General features: G+C 37.9%; 1 long non-coding RNA gene across 1 annotated transcript in view; it reads right to left on the bottom strand.

The window, feature by feature from the left end:
* Positions 1–14944, bottom strand: part of LOC133280260 (uncharacterized) — a 613335-nt gene that overhangs the window by 421509 nt on the left and 176882 nt on the right. The gene's annotated exons all lie outside the window — the stretch shown is intronic.

Genomic DNA, 14944 nt, shown 5'->3' with positions numbered 1-14944 from the left:
TAAAATGAAACAGCAATGGACTGTACACTTCAAATGTTAGCATAGTTAAATGTGTGACCTTGCTTAGGTTTAGAAAAAGACTGCCCTAAAATTAATAACGTGACTCTGCAGCTTTCCTAATTACATATTTTAAATCCAGGTCTTAACAATTTATTCTAGTTGCTACTGAACTTTTTTCTGTCAATCCATCTGTAATGCACAATAAAATCATACCTCTTTGTAAATATTTCAGAATTAATTGTGCCATTTCTGAGAGGTAACTGCCTTTTATTGTTTATTTTGAGGGGAAGGACTACTTAATTTTCCTGAGAAACTTGTGGAAGTTCAGTCCAATTAAATCTTCCATGCCATGGTGCAAGTGAAACCAATTTCTTGTCCTAACCCAACACAAATTTAGAGGCTTCTTTCTTCATCTTTTCAGTAGCCTTTGATACCTCTGAAATCTTTTAAAACTTTCTTATGTGAAGGAAATCTTTTCTAATTAGATTATAGAAACCATAATCCTTATGTTGCTCAATGGCCTCTTTCCAAAGACTATATATATCTTTCATGAAGCCTATTATTTATAGCGGGGTACAGAACTCCACCTGAGAACAAAACAAGCTATTTCACATGGTAAAGACTGCCTTTCCATTGCCATCTTTTTGTATGATGCTTCTTCTAACAATGCAGTGTCACTGCTAGCTTGTGCTTATACATCTAAATCTTTAAAACCCCTATCTAACCAGTTCCTCACTTGTATTTGTACAATTGATTACTGTGATAGTGTTTGATTATTTTTAAATTGTACATGCTTTGGATGTTTTGTGCAGGGATAAATCTTCAACTAAACATGAAAAATAGAACAGAATTATCAGCCATTTTTGATCACTTGCCTGCCACAGATGTTAAGATCTCACTGAAGCTGGAAGTTAAGTAACTTTTTCAAAGTTTGACACTTCAAAAATTAACAGTTGGGCTGTTGTCTTTTTTTATCTTAACACCCAGACAAGATGTGAATATCCACTTACGTACGGCACATACAAGTTTTAAAGGATTAACTGCTTTTATTAGATACTGCAATCACTTCCCTTTTTCTATTCTTACATTTCTATAACGGGTGGTATGGTTTTAGAAAAGAAGTGCGTAAGCAGTATAAAAGTTAACTGGGACAGTGGAGCAGTGATGTATAAACTTCATTTACCCTCTGAGGATGCAAAATCTGAATACTTCACTGAAATGAGCAGTATATCCTGCTTAAACTAAGGAAAAGTGTTTAAAATACAATAATTGATAAAATTAATACGTCATTTTCCCCAAAGTTTGTATACATAAAAAGCATTAGAAATAACTTACATTACAAACAAAACTATTACAATAGCAGAAGCTTCACCTCAAATAGGAGTTGTGTTTTAAAAAAATGACTTTCTGTATTGCCTCATTTCTGCTACTTTCAGCCTAGCTACAAATGTTAGCATGCAATAACTTGTATTTACTATCTCAATTGTAATGTCATAGGCTAGCATAGGCTCTATCCACTTGAAGAAACCAGAGCTGGCTGCAGATACTATTTACCAGTGAGGTTGCAAATCAGAGATTTTTATAGTCTCTTGATTGTGCATGAAGTTGAAATAATACAGGTTAAGAATTCTAAACATCTAAATCTCTCTGAAGATATTTCAGAATGGTTGCATCACTGAATGGTATCACTATTTTGGACAAAGGATTGTTTCAGGAAATAGGTACCTTATAAATTCAGGCAAGAGACATCATCTAGCAGATAAAATGTAAAATGTTTGAGAGGAATTCTGAAATGTGTAGAAATAAATGTAAGAAGTTAGAATAAGGCAGGAGCCACAGGGCAAGGCATGGCTGTTGAAGAAGTGCAACATGAAAGTTTTGATTGTGCAGAAATGTTTATTTCTTAAAACTTTACATGTAGAAATTAGATTACTGCCTAACACTGAACTTCTGGAACTAGTACCTCTTCCCTAAACCTTGTGAAAGTAGGGTATGCTAGTATCAATGGGAACTGCTCTTTTACATTACTGAGGCTATTATGCCACACATTAAGTATCATTATAAATTATTAAATTCTAATCTCATGTCTTCTCTATAAATACCATCCATTTAGGCTATGAACTTCTAAAGTTTATAGAGTGTGTTTCCTTGGATGTCTGTTTTGAAGAGGTGGCATATTTATATCAGCCTAAATTTGCTTAGAATATAACCTGGTTGTATAATATCACAAGGTGAGGAAAGGCAGAAATGGAAATAACTGAGGGTAAGGATACCTTGAGCTTATCACAGAGAACTAGCATGTGGAGGAAACTGACACATTTACGCTCCAGAGAAGTAGGAGACTAAGCAAGAGACAGTGAATTCTGATTCACCAGCTGCCTCTGCAAAACTTACTGCTTTTGCAAAACCTGTTTCTTTATTTCTCTTCTTACAGAGGCCAGCACTATGTTTAGTTGTTTAACAAGCTATGGCTGACAGCTGATCATAAAAGGTCATAAAAGGTTTTGATAAAAAAAAAAAAAAAAAACATCTGGCAAGAAAACTTACCTTGTAACACATCCCCCTCTCAACCTTTCAGAAATAATCTACAGCCAAGGGTGCAAAACTGCAGACAGTTTGTGAAAGAATGTATTGTGTTTGCTCATGGTAAAAGTCCTGATTTTCAGCTTCTGTCCTAATAGTTATAAATGCACTTATTTTTTCACATTGATTCATCTATTACAGTACAAGTGATGGAACACACATTTCAGATTCGTATTTGGTTTACACATTTTAATGGCTTGTGTTGCATGCAATCAACTGTGGAGGCTAAAAGAATAACAAAGCCTAAGTTTATGGAATCACAGAATGGTTAGTGTTGGAAGAGACCTTAAAGATCATGTAAGTTCCCAGCCCTCTGCCATGGGCAGGGACACCTTCAACTACATCAGATTGCTCTAAGTGCCATCCAGCCTGGCCTTGCCTTGAACATTTCCAGGGATGGGGCAGCCACAACCTCTCTGAGCATCCTGTGCCAGCATCTCACCACCCGCACAGGGAAAAATTTCTAATGTCCAACATAAATCGCCCTTCTCTCAGTTTAAAGCCATTCCCCCTTGTCCTGTCACTACATGCCCTTGCAAAAAGTCCCTCTCCAGGTTTCTTGTAGGCTCCCTTTAGGTACTGGAAGCTGCTCTGAGGTCTCCCAGAGCCTCCTTATCTCCAGGTTGAACAATCCCAGCTCTCTCAGCCTGTCTTCAAGTTAAAAGAGGGATCTGTCTATCCTAACCATTTTCTGTCATTTATATTCCTTATGAAAACCAATGTCAATGGCTTTATTAAAAAATACAGCCCTTTTTAAAGGCCTCAGGGTTCTGATGCAGCCTTGTTACTTTAACCTGTACCCATTTGCAGGAGGCTGTAGGGACTGACAGGCTCAAGTAAGCTCCTTTGACTTAGATGCATCCTGGACAAGGTGGTGACGGCAGTTCAGTAATAAAAAGGAGTTTTCCAGTAAAGCTGACTTCTAAGTACTCTTATAATTTTAGAGAGCTTTTTTAGACATTAACATTACAAAGTGACAGCATGACTCATAACAGTTTTCAGCCTCATGCAGAAAACACTTTTTCTGGTTTTATATATCACAAAGCTAACTTCATAAAGCTCTCAGAACTCATCTCAGATGCCATGTAAACCAGTGCTTAGAGGATCAGATCAAGGTCATACAAGTTGTGAAGTAAAAATGTTAAACCTAAAAAATGGTAATGCCATACCCAGTTTCTACTTTATGGTAGTGCTTTATTTACTGTTACAGCTTAAGTAAGTTTAGGCAGAGTTTATCCTTCACTTTGAAAGTAACATTTATTTTCCAATTTGTGACATTGAGATTGGAATTAAGAGACTTTATGCTTGGTTTCATGCCTTTATAACTTTATTTAAAGTACTTTTATAACCAGCTATTTGTTAGAGAGAAATACATTATTTTTGTATATTTGTTATATATACATGTATAACTATGATTTAATGGCCATGCGAATTCAGCAATTAGATTGAGGTCTGAAGCAACAATGGTCTTATGTCAGTAACTCACTGAGGGATAAATAAATTTACACCAAAGGTATGCACTCCGGTTTTGAGACAGGACTATGTCACAGCTGTGACTACAGACTTTTACAATTATACAACTACTTCTGCACCCACATTCCTGTATAAAATGGTGCTAGTTGTCACTTGTTTTTCTGGAAGGGAAAAAATGAGTAAGATTTAGCTTGATGCTGGAAGGGGACTTTCAAAGAAGTGGGATATGCCATCCTTTCCTTGATATCTGTATGAATGTTCATTAGAGGCTAAGTATCTTTCACAAGGAATCAAAAGGTACTGCAAAACCTTTCATGGACTTCGCAGCAATGGTAGGCTTTTTCTCTAAACAAAATCCCTAGAACATTTAAAATTCTTCAATATCTTTCTTGTACCCTTCTACACTGTGCAATTTAACTTGCCATCAGCTCTGTTTGTACTGACATTTGCTGACGACAGCCGGCGTTCAACATCTGGCATAACATAATATGCTCCATGTCTGTCTTTTCATTCCTCTAATGCCTGAAAGGGTGTTTATTATGTCCAATTTTAACTTCAACATTCAAAACATACATTGAAAGGCCATTTAGAAAAGTGTGGAAGTGTGCTATACTTTATTTTACTGGAACAACAAAATAAAAGCCAATTAAGGAGAGAACCCAACGATAAAATTATTTTCCAGAGAAAAGCTTATTAAAAATGCAACAAGCACACTTAAGGGTGAGTGGAACTCCAAGTGTACACAGTATTGTGTAAACACAGTCAGTGCTTTAGTTATTTAACTTACTGAATTGCCACTCCTGTACTAAGTGCAGGTTCCTGCAGAGTTTGTATGCTTTATAATTTTTATTATAAAATCAACTTCAAACAACATGACTGTTTTCTAGCTATTAGTTCTGTGGTATAAACATACTGTGAAGAGATCCTAAACACTAGTTGTCTTTTAATACTAAGTTTCGGGCGAGATCCAGAGAGTTGGCAAAGAGAGGCCTCTCAGAAGGCACTGATGAGCAGCAGAGCCCAACCTAAAGATCAAATAAAACTGTGTAGATAGGAACTCTGAAGGGAAAAGTGAAGCAAGAGTTCGTGTTTTGGCAGAAGTCCCATTTGCCTGGTTTGGCTACAGATGGAGCTGAAACCTAAGTCCTTCCTTCAGATGTCTGTGTGGTCTTTTACATGAACCTCTCTTACACCATTTGAGATCAACTAAACAAATTAGCTGCAATCCAAATGCTCTGTGCTCAGATTAAATAGGTTTTAACCTCAGATGATGAGTAAATTCAACTAGACATTTCACTATTAGAAACTGGCCTATGCATAAATATTACCGACAGGTCCATGCTCCAGCCCGACTCCAGACAGCTCCAAAAATACAATACTTGAAGTGGGCCTTACCACAGCAGCTTAAGCATCACATCTTTGGACAAGAACTCATCTGTATTCCATTGGTTTGTAGTTTATGCAGAGCAAATGCAGGTTTTGGAAGAAATCTGCATTTACGTCCTGCACTAGGCAGCAACTTCAGTGGAGATGCCCTCACATTTTGATCATAGGATCCAGGAAGACAGATGGGGCAGATGTTTATAGTTTCCTATAAATGAAAAACTGATTTCTACATATTGCACTTTTGACAGCATCATATTTCTTAGAGGGATATATTCACATATTTTTAAATCTAGAAAGGATTACAGTAATCATCTAGCCTACCCTTCTGCAGAAACTAGGTGGATTTATTATGCTCCTTTAATCAGTTTAAGTGTATTAATGTCCACTCATCTTCCTCCAGATGCACTTAATCTAGAAATTGTTTGTGGTTATTTCCTTCAAACGTAACTTCTCTCTCTCATTCTGGCCCAGGAAATACTTGATCATAATGACAGTAACAATAACGATCAGACATGCAAAAACCCTTCATAATTTGTTAGAGACCTTATGGAAAAGGAAAAACAAACCAGCACTTGAAACAGGGAAATGTGGGAAATATATTTTAAGATTTATCCAGAAAACACAATGCAGCACCACATAGAGATAACCAGTGTTGGTACCCCTAACCCAGTTAGGCAGCATTTGCAATGTGCTTTTGCTCCAACTACCTGACTCTGTTGAAAAGGTAAACATTGGCCTAGGCTAATACTATTTCCGTTATTGTCAGGCTAAAACTAATGTCCATTAAGAGCAACTAGAAAAAAAAACATTGCATGATGTCTCATAAAAATAACTCAGACTACATTTCTCAGGGTATAAATAATTACATTGCAACAAAAACCTAAGTTTTTTATCAGAAAGAAACAAGAAATAAGAATTCAAGCACTTATTTAATAAATTAACATGTTCTAGAACTTCAGGATGATCTTATACATATGTAAGTTTTGAAATGTCTTTAGAAAAACACTCAAGTTACAACATATAAGTGGAAGCTAAATTTACATTTCAATTTCAATTTTAAATCTAGACTACATTTGGAAAGCTAATTTACAGTATTAAATTTAAACTGATTGCTACAGCAGTACTGCAGAATCTATGAAAGTGAAAAAGCATCATGCAGAAGTTCTACTCTGAAGGCAAGGATGGTGGGTTGTACTTCTCAAGGATGGTGTTTCCACATGAAGTGGTCTAGAAGCTAACAATGTCATTTGCTTTGATTGTGACTAAGAACTAACATTTAAGCTAATCCTGGGCTCTGTAGATGAAAAGTATGAAAGTAAAAACTGTGCTTGATACTAGAATGCACAAGCAAGCTTAAAACCCATTTGTATGAAGAAGAAATTGTAACAGTAACACACCATTATTTTTTTTCTTTACGTTACCATATACATCAAATATACAGTTTATCCTTTGCTTTCTCTGATAGGTCATGTTATTTACACAGTACTTGCCACTTCTCAGCTTCTCTCCAAAGTCCAGTCATTGCCTAGTATTATAATACCATACAACTTCACCTAGAAACATGTGCAATGTCTCATGTCACACTTCAGTTCATCTTCACTAGAAAAACACGTGCTTATTTTTAATCAGCCTAAAGTAGTCTAATAGGACAAGGCTTTACAAATACAAAATAACTGCATTATATAAAAGCAGCAAATGTTTTTCTTAAAAACATGAACTGACTCAAAGTGGGCCAAAACAGAAATATTTACTAATATAGCAGCACAACTTCTTAAAGTTATGTTCTCATGAAACTGAATTCTCTGATTTTCCCTACACTCATTAAATGACTCAGGATGACTATCAGTAAGTTAAACCAATATTAGACACTAAAAGTAGCAGCAACAAAATACAGGAAGTTCACAATAAGGACAGAAGGTTTCAGAGTCACCACAGAACCTTTTATATCTTTGTCACAGATATGCAATCACTGAAAAGAAATGAGAGGTCAAAACCTGTACATAATCACACCAGAAAACGTTTTTCCTTTTTCAATGGAAACATATTAAACATGCAATCCTGATGCTGGCTATTAAAGGTCTTGGATTCCCACACAGACCAGTACTGACAGAGATCAGGTGACCAAAGAAAGGTGCAAATGCTCAAACTATCACTCTAGAGCCTGAGTTGGCTTGCTTGTACGTAGCAAGGTGGAATGAATCATATGCATAAAAAAACTATTACCATAAAACTATTCAGGTATACAGATACTATAGCAACTACAGAAGTTTCAGCTGTTTATATTTTGCTAATTATAACTTACTTTGATAAAATGGAGGAATTATGTAGTTTCGGGTTAAAATAGGAGGAAAGCAATTACAGGACAAAACAGAAAGTGGAATTCAGGCAGGGGGGGGAAACAGAATCCTGAAACTGTAGCATGCACAAAAGGATTTAAAAAATAAATTGGTTTGGTTTAGGTTTACCAACCCAAAAGTTAATTTAGCTCACTGTGTGATGCTAGTTTGAATGTAATAAGTTCTGCAGTACTGAACTCAACCTCTGATAACAATAATCAACTGCAATTCAAACAACTTCACACACACACACTGCTCCACACAATCTAGTTTTGGGTGTAACCTACTACACATTATTTTCAAATTCAGTTTAAACCCTCTGATTCATTGCACAAAATGGATTAACTTTAATTTATTGTTATATCAATACATGAAGAACTTGAACTTTGTTACTTAAATCTCCAGAAGCCAGATAAAATCTATTTTACATATACTCATTTAGCTGTATCTGTTGTAAAGCCTTCAGAATAACACAGTATGCAGGACTGACAGCTTTGATGGTAATAAATACTGGAAAAGGCCATTTCTGAGATAGCACCATTAATCAAGCCACACTCAGCTGTTTTGTCAAAAATACCAGTCATGGCATTAATTTCAAGGTTTCAGGTGACAATCAGCCAGCAGGCTCTGCTGATTGAGATGAATCTTTTAATGATAGCTTAGGTGATTATATTCAATCTATATTTACAGAGTGCTTAGGCTGCTTGATTGAAGAAATTACTGATGAAAAACTTGTAGCTGAGATTAGGATTGTTTCCTAGGAGCAAGAGTGACACTGGGCCACAACCATCTGCACCTCTCAGCTTCTACTCCTTCTAGGGCAGTGCTGCAGGCACAACCAGCAGCTGGCAGCAGGCTGCAAGCCCACTCCTTATGAGCTAGGACATTCACTCCAGCTGTTACATGCCAAAAGAGCACAACTGCAACTTGGGAAATGAAAGCACACACAACTAAAACTGCCCCTGTATTTAAAATCAAGTGTATTTAGAATTACCGTATTTTAATGGAAGCTGCTAAATTAGAGAATGCTGTTCATACTCACTGAAAATATTGTTTTTCCCAGGTGTTGCAAACAGTGAAAAGCTTCTGCATTGGAAGCAGAAGTATGGCCAAGAGGAATGACCTGCAAATGTCCTTTGTGTCCGTTTTGCCATGATGATAAATATATTATAATAATGATAGTTCATTCTAGAATTTCTTCATGGGCCTTTTCCACGAAAATATTTATTCAGATTGCAGAAGAAAACAAGCAATTCCCACTTATTCCCTGCAGCAAGAATTAACAAATGTAGTTCTTAACAGTCATAAAATATTACAAAACACATGCATCTCATGTGCTTGGCCAGATTAACATACACAGCAATTACAAATTCTCATCTAAACCAGTGCACAGCACATCCACTTTTCAGGCTATAACGCTGCTTTACTGCATAGCTTACGGTGAAGGATCACATCTGAACACAGGTCCTGGTAACCCCTTTAGGTAAACATTCTTGGATATAATCAATTTCTCATTAATCAATTAATTCCTCAAATTACAATGATACCCGTTAAATTGTTCACCCATGGATATGCTGCTAACATTGCCAAAATGTCATTAAAAATATTAAATTTGTCAACAACCTAAGAGATTTGTATTGCTCCCACATGGGGGAGGTCAGGCTTTAAACTGTGACTGCATAAAAGGAAAAGTTTTGTGCCTGGTGTAGCAATCTCATATACCTAGTTTGAGAACAGAATCTACTCAATTGCATTTCACAGGTATAAGAGATTGTAACTCCGTGGTGTTTCAGCATGAGATAACAGTGAACAACTAGCAACATACCTAAGTCATATGGCTTTATAACATCCTGGGGAGCAGACACTTACTACTATGGAAATTTAATAAATGGGAACTTAAGGAACCTCACCGATAGAAGATTTTTGATGCCAGTAGTCTACATTTATTCTTTAATTACCAAGAAGTTGCCCTTACTATCCTGTTGTTAGCAAACTGTTCAGGAACTCAGCCTATTTCCTGAGCTCTGCTGGTATTCAAAGAATGCTTACCAGATGCTTGGTACCATGTACTACCTAAGCAATAGTAGCAGAGGAGCGAGAAATATGTCAGGATGTGTATCCCCCAGGGAATCTTACGTCCACCTTCCTGGAGAAGCAGATCTTCATGTGCTTTCTCGTTCTCACGGTCTCACATTTCTTACTGAAGCTCTTTCACATTGTATAAAGGAATTGCTACTACTAATAGCAGAAAAAGGAGAAAAAGATTCTTTGGTCTCAGTGGTCTAGGATAATCAGGGAGGTTACTATTTGAACACAGGTAGTAACATTTCACTTATAATGGCACAGTCACTAGAATAAGCAAGTGCAACAAACCACAGATGCACAAACTCACTCCCGTCTGCTGAGTAGCCTTCTGTGTGTCAGGAGGCCTGTTGGATCAGGCCCCAGGATTAAGAGAGTAAGAGCTTCAGGTCCTGTTAGCTTCTGGTTTTACACCAGTACATGCCCCCACAAATAGACACAAATATACCCATCACCAGCACAGGGACAGATGTGGGGTACCTACAAGGTTAAAAAGCAGCACTGAACACAAGGAAGTCCTCACAAAGCTTAAAATGTTTGATTCCTGTGCCCAAGTGTCTTTCGGATTTTCCCGAGAAAGACAACTTTTCCCTTTCTAAGGATAAAGCACTCTAATCTTTGCATACTGAGACTGAAGGTTTCAGTAGTTCTGGATTGTTCAGTAATTTTGTTATTCGCTGTGAGAAATGCTTTAGAGGCACTTACATGAGATAGTCTATTATTTAACCAGATTGCCTCAACTTGTAATATTTGAACATCTGAAGTTCTTCCCAAATGCCAGACTGGAAAAATCAGAGCTACAAAGTAGAACGTAATGGTTAAGTTCAACATTGACTGGCACACTATGAACAGCTAAGACTGACCAAAAGTGCATGAATGAGAACTACAAACAGTGGAATATTTATCTAGCATTAGCATTTCCATTTGTCATAGTGAGGCACTACATTACTGTCATACAACTTTCTGCAAGGTCAAATTCATATTCCCAACCCTGAAAGAGACTTGATTTTTTGAATTAAGTTACAGCTTACAGGTTATATCTTTATTCCTGAATGTGACTGGAGATGTTACCTCAGCTCCACTGAGCATACTGGCACTTGTCTTTTGCTTAAACCTCTTTGTGATCCAGTAACCAGACATCCCTGACAGAACTCTCCGAAAGCCCAATACAGTAGTCTGTCCAAAACACAGCAGTGTTAACACAGAACACATCTCACAGTGACTTTCGATTAAATAGCCAGTCAAGAGACTGAATTCATGGCACTCACATTTTCATAAAGCATTGCAGTAACAGCAGTTGCTCTTAAGTATGAGATCTGACTTGTAAAGCCTCCTCAGACAGAAGAAATTCAAATTCACAATTTAACAAAAGAGAAAGCCATCAGAAGGTTGTATGGAGACACTGCACTTTCCCATCCTGAAGATGGGAAGCCTATGGTAGATAATAGCTTGTTGATAAGAATTCTCCCTGAAATCGTATGAATCCTGTATTCAAATCCCAAGTTTTGATGTCTCTTACTGAACTTTACTAGGGAGAAATAGTAGGATAGGCATCTACCTTGAAGGCTGACCTCATGAAACCTGCAGAGAGATAGGCACGTTACTTCAGTCTGCAGGAAAATTCTGAAGTCTTCCATCACTAACCTAAGGATTTGCTGTCACCAACTGGATAATTTCCTGTGCTCCTCACTGCCCTACTGCGATTCCTGCAGTCTGCCTTGTGTTGGTATTAGCAGACAAGTGGCTGTACAGTAAGACAGGACAGCTTGTTTATTCACACTCTGAAAAAAGACAAGACTAGTTTTCAGCCAGACCAGCAAGCTGATCCATGTTGCGGTGTTGCATAACCACCAGAAACAACTGCTTAACTGAACAGAGAATGCACAGTGGAGGATGTGAGTAGTACCATGCCTTCTGGGGTACCAAAATCTTTATCCAGCTGAAACCATACTCCAGAGATGGACAAAGGTTCAACCATAACCTTCTCTTCAGGACTTCGCTAGTAGCTAATTGTTCTTTGCTCCGTATAGTTGCTTTTTGTGTTTTTTATCCCCATGGCTGTAACTATGAGCCTAGGAGCTCAATTCACAGGAATGAGGAAGGTACTTTATAAACACCTGAGGGCTTTGATGCATACTCCCCCAGCAAACAGCTGCAGTCAAATTGCCCTGGAGCTGTTACTGCTCTGATCACAAGTTATGAAGCACACAGGAGAGCCAGTGGAACGGGTTGCAGGCACCTGCTATTCCCAGTGCAAAATGAAGATGGCTGTCAGAGAGGTTAAACCACTGGATCTGGCATGTAGCTGTCTAGGTGAGTATGTACACCCTTGTCTGCAGTCCTAGTACAGGACTTCCATCAAAGAGATACAGAAGGCAGGGAAAGGTAGCACTGCAGAAATCAGTTAAAGCCTGTTAACATCCTTAAGCTCATTTGGCAAAGTGATGTTACCCTCTGAAGACCCATTTTGTGCAACTAGCAGTTTCACTAAGGAACAACAAAAATTGCCAGATCTCTTGCTGAGAAGCGAGATCACAAGCCTTTAATGTTGACAGAATCCTAGGAACAGGTACAGATTGAATTTAAATAGTTACAGTTCATTAACACTGTAGCTACTCCAACATAATTTATTTTCTACTTTGTAACACACAAATTAGTCCTCAGTAACAACCAAATTAGCAAAACACACTTGACTGCATATGAATTAGACTTGTTTATAGTACTTCTTACATCCACCCTTTTTAATCTATAATGTTTTACTTCATCTATTACTGTAAATCTTTCAGAAAAAATCCTACATAGATAAGGAATTGATTACACAACAAAAGTAGGAAACTGCCACTTCCATGTTGCTCCTCAATGCTCAGGAAAAGCACTGCTGATGAAAACATTAATTTATGACAAGTTTCAGTTCCTTTATACTTCTCTATGTATTAGCATGCCAACCCAATCTTCATCCTCACAGATGATCTATGATAATTTGCCTTGTAATTTTTGTCATAACAATGAATATTCAGGAGCACTATTAAGCTAGCAGCAAAATTATTTTTATTTTCAAATAGCCTGTCACATTGTATTTAATAAATAACCACACATACCATCAAGCATCTAATTATAACAATAAGCATTCATGACCTAGCTGAGTATAATACTAAATCTGTAATACAGCACTACTAGAATCTACCGTGATAGTGCTTCTCAGTTTGAGTAACTCATCCCTCAACCATTAAAAATACAGCTTCTATAATTATTATTGCTATTAGTTAATGCAGGATAATACAGTATTATCTACTATGTTTTTGTATGTATAAAAAAACAAAACAAAACAAAAAACCTTTCCCTGTTCAGTTACCCTGACATTCTACAACGACTAAACACAATTTGCCCCTGCAGTTGGAAGATCAGACTTAAATGGACACTCACAAAATGCCTTTCTCCCGCTGGAAGGGTCAGGTTCTGTAACATTCTCTGTATATTTGTCTTGGACAGGTAACAACTCCGGATGCTTCCCACCTGCACATAACAGTACTTAAACCAAGGGCACTGGATTTCTTGCTAAACTGCATTTCTTATTCCTTAGGATCTTTAGATGACAAATGCTGAAAAAGTAGAAATACAAAATGCAATACAACTTCACAACTACATTCAAAAAGCAAGCTCACTGCTTTTTGTATTTAACACAACCAGCACTGAAATAATAATTGAGCAACAAACAGAATTAGAGCTGAAATGTATTTCAGAGTCTGCCTGGCAAGTATGCAACAGGTGAAAACAAGAAAATTCCTTTCATCTAAGACATGAAAGTTCTTCCCATGCAGAGCTCCAAAATCACCATTTCTAACCAATAACCCCCCCCGACATTTACAATACAATTGTTTTTGTAAAGTTCTACCTGGGAAAAGTATAATAAAAAAGCTTTTCTTTAAAAGATTTTTCCCTGTCCTATTAGGAAAAACACAAGTTACCAATAACAGGAATTCCCTGAACAGCTGGCACACTTTGAAGCCCCTATTGCTTTTATTTCACAAACCACCACCTGTCACTGTAAAGGTATCAGCTAATCACACCAAGAGAGCACTGCACTAGCAGGTGTATTTACCTACACTGATTCCAACAGTCAAGCAAAAAAAACCAAACACATCCCCCCCCCCCAAAAAGAAAAAACAAACAAAAAAAAACAACAGAAGAAAATGAAAACATGGGTAATATTGCTAAATGCATAAACATGTGAAAAGGTTTGCTGCCTGACTCGGCAGCCTAAACAATAATAAAACTAGCCACAAAATCCTGAGATTCTGCCACATCTGCTCCACGGGCATTTCAGTCATGGTTTGGTTATCTGTAAATTTAATAGAACTTATGTAGTGGAATGAACACACAAGTTTGCCGATGACACCAAGCTGTGTGGTTCGGTTGATAAGCTGGAGGGAAGGAATGCCATCCAGAGGGACCTTGACACGCTTGTGAGGTGGGCTGATGCCAACCTCATGAAGTTTAACCATGACAAGTGCAAGGTCCTACACCTGGGTCGGAGCAATCCCAGGCACAGCTACAGGTTGGGCAGAGAAGAGATTCAGAGCAGCCCTGCAGAGAAAGAATTGGGGGTGCTGGTCAATGAGAAAATGAACATGAGCTGGCAGTGTGCACTCACAGCCCAGGAAGCCAACCGTACCCTGGGCTGCATCAAAAGGAGCGTGACCAGCAGGTCAAAGGAGGTGATCCTGCCCCTCTACTCTGCTCTCGTGAGACCTCACTTGGAGTATTGTGTGCAGTTCTGGTGTCCTCAACATAAAAAGGACATGGAACTGTTGGAACAAGTCCAGAGGAGGGCCATGAGGATGATCAGGGGACTGGAGCATGTTCCGTGTGAAGATGGGCTGAGAAAGTTGGGGCTGTTTAGCCTGGAGAAGAGAAGGCTGCGTAGAGACCTCATAGCAGCCTTCCAGTATCTGAAGGGGGCCTATAGGGATGCTGGGGAGGGACTCTTCATTAGAGACTGTAGTGACAGGACAAGGGGTAACAGGTTAAAACTTAAACAGGGGAAATTTAGATTGTATATAAGGAGGAAGTTCTTTCCTGTGAGG

Source organism: Pezoporus flaviventris, unplaced genomic scaffold (genome assembly GCF_033815535.1).
Source record: "Pezoporus flaviventris isolate CSIRO_AGI_PZ_B2104156 unplaced genomic scaffold, CSIRO_AGI_Pfla_v1 ptg000002l, whole genome shotgun sequence".
NCBI lineage: Eukaryota > Metazoa > Chordata > Aves > Psittaciformes > Psittacidae > Pezoporus > Pezoporus flaviventris.
The sequence above is the reverse complement of the archived record's forward strand: the minus strand, read 5'-3'. Positions and strand labels throughout refer to the sequence as shown.